Raw genomic sequence first — 3,021 nt, forward strand, 5'->3', positions numbered from 1 at the left:
TAACAGCTATGACTTTACTAACTCTACATCCATGGCTTTCCAGCTAGTGTTAGATAATACTAGAAAGAACTTTACAAATTGAAAACAAGTGATCAGTCCTAAGAAGATATAGAGAATAAGCTAAAAATTCACAGTGACTTATAGCCAGAAGAATAAGAAAAATGTATTAATATATACCAGATACTGGCATCCACTGGGTTAATTCTGAGAAGTTTATTCAATTATTTACAAAGGGGGTAAGTTAACGCTGCAACAGTATAGTAACACCAGTTAGAGCAGTTGAAATTGAACCCCTAGCAACCTGATATCACTTTTTTATGCAGCATTATGGGGCTACAACAAATTGTTGCAATTTTGGAGCTACCATAAGTGTGGCTTATAGTCAGTTACTCACAGGAAATGTGGTGTATCAGCTCTTTGAATCAACCCCAAATTGTTTGCATGTAATTTTCAAGACAACTATATGCAACTCAGCATTCCTCTGGGGCATCAGAAGAAATTGAAAACAGTGAAGAATTTTGGTCAGGAACGTTATTCTTCACTTGATATACTGCAGCAAATTTTGGTTCCAAAATCTTAACTGGAGAATGCGGGCATCGATGCCGCTACCTCTCGCATGCTAAGCGAGCGCTCTACCATTTCAGCTAATTCCCTTTGATGTTATAACCATTTACACCACTTACACCAAGAGGACTGGATTACAATTAGAGATAACATTTCAAAAACATCCATTAGCCTCAAGTTTAGTGAAATCCCATTATCGTTGGTATTTAGTACCTTAATGATTTCATAAAATGTTTCCTTCTTTATCACCATTGTGTTGGAGACATTGTGGGGCTGAGGAAACTGTCCCACATCTGGTGGCACTGTCCCAACTTACTTCCATTGTGGACAGACATACATTGTCTTGCTTTCCTTCTCATAGGTATTGTAATGCCCAACTCCCTTTCATATTCCCTTTTATCTCATTATCTTTCTGATATTACTAAGTATACCCACAAATTTATAACACATATTTTGAGTGCTACCAAATGCCATATAGCTTTATATTGAAAAAACTCAGTTCCACCATTCTCTATCTTTATTATAAATACAATTTGGCACATTTATCATTGTGAATACATCACCAGAATTTTTCATAACACTGCAAATAAGTTCTCATGTACTTGGATCCTTGGACTAACTGAAATCCCCCTATTTCAACCCTTTTATAACTGGATTGATTCGCCCCCATCATGACTAAGATATTTTCACACACTGACAAAATTCTCAATTCACAGGGTATAATCCTGTTATTTCTTACTTTACACAAGTTCATATTATAGTGTCCATTTGTAAGAAATGATCCAAGTTAGAAACTTTTAAACAGTTTAAGTTCAATTCTGCTGGTTCATCTTCCCTTACTGATAATATCCATTAGAAAGTATTTTCACCTGTCTCTGTGGCACTGTTGGTTAGTGTGTTTTTGGCTGTTAACTGAAAGGTTGGTGGTTCAAGACCACCCAGGGACGTGTTTGGTATTTGTTATTCTGTGACAGGAGGATTCTGTATTTGACAAAATTTACCAGGCATTTGTCTTCATTTTACCTCAATACACAAACTTACATTGAAATTAACAGCTATGACTTTACTAACTCTACATCCATGGCTTTCCAGCTAGTGTTAGATAATACTAGAAAGAACTTTACAAATTGAAAACAAGTGATCAGTCCTAAGAAGATATAGAGAATAAGCTAAAAATTCACAGTGACTTTTAGCCAGAAGAATAAGAAAAATTTATTAATATAAACCAGATACTGGGATCCACTGGGTTAATTCTAAGAAGTTGATTCAATTATTTACAAAGGGGGTAAGTTAACCTTGCAACAGTATAGTAACACCAGTTACAGCAGTTGAAATTGGACCGCTAGCAACCCGATATCACTTTTTTATGCAGCATTATGGGGCTACAACAAATTGCTGCAAGTTTGGAGTTACCATAAGTGTGGCTTATAGTCAGTTACTCACAGGAAATGTGGTGTATCAGCTCTTCGAATCAACCCCAAATTGTTTGCATGCAATTTTCAAGATAACTATATGTAACTCAGCATTCCTCTGGGGCATCAGAAGAAAATAAAAACAGTGAAGAATTTTTTTGTCAGGAATGTTATTCCACAATTGATATATTGCTGTAAATTTTGGTTCCAAAATCTTATCTGGAGAATGCGGGCATCGATCCCGCTACCTCTCGCATGCTAAGCGAGCGCTCTACCATTTGAGCTAATTCCCCTTTGAGGTTAAAGTCATTTACACCACTTACACCAGGAGGACTGGATTACATTTAGAGATAACATCTCAAAAACATCCATTAGCCTCAAGTTTAGTGAAATCCCATTATCGTTGGTATTTAGTACCTTAATGATTTCATAAAATGTTTCCTTCTTTATCACCATTGTGTTGGAGACTTTGTGGGGCTGAGGAAACTGTCCCACATCTGGTGGCACTGTCCCAACTTACTTCCATTGTGGACAGGCATACATTGTCTTGCTTTCCTTCTCATAGGAATTGTAATGCCCAATTCCCTGTCTTATTCCCTTTTATCTCATTATATTTCTGATATTCCTAAGTATACCCACAAATTCATAACACATATTTTGAGTGCTACCAAATGCCATATAGCTTTATATTGAAAAAACTCAGTTCCACCATTCTCTATCTTTATTATAAATACAATTTGGCACATTTATCATTGTGAATACATCACCAGAATTTTTCATAACACTGCAAATAAGTTCTCATATACTTGGATCCTTGGACTAACTGAAATCCCCCTATTTCAATCCTTTTATAACTGGATTGATTCGCCCCCATCATGACTAAGATATTTTCACACACTGACAAAATTCTCAATTCACAGGGTATAATCCTCTTATTTCTTACTTTGCACAAGTTCATATTATAGTGTCCATTTGTAAGAAATGATCCAAGTTAGAAACTTTTAAACAGTTTAAGTTCAATTCTGCTGGTTCATCTTCCATTACT

General features: G+C 35.8%; 1 non-coding gene across 1 annotated transcript; it reads right to left on the bottom strand.

Moving 5' to 3' along the window:
- Positions 1-2,196: 2,196 nt before the first annotated feature.
- On the bottom strand, positions 2,197-2,269 carry TRNAA-AGC (transfer RNA alanine (anticodon AGC)). Its single transcript has one exon. It is a non-coding gene; the product is annotated as a tRNA-Ala (tRNA).
- Between the last annotated feature and the right edge of the window lie 752 nt (positions 2,270-3,021).

Source organism: Taudactylus pleione, unplaced genomic scaffold (assembly GCF_031769625.1).
Source record: "Taudactylus pleione unplaced genomic scaffold, aTauple2 ptg000174l, whole genome shotgun sequence".
NCBI lineage: Eukaryota > Metazoa > Chordata > Amphibia > Anura > Myobatrachidae > Taudactylus > Taudactylus pleione.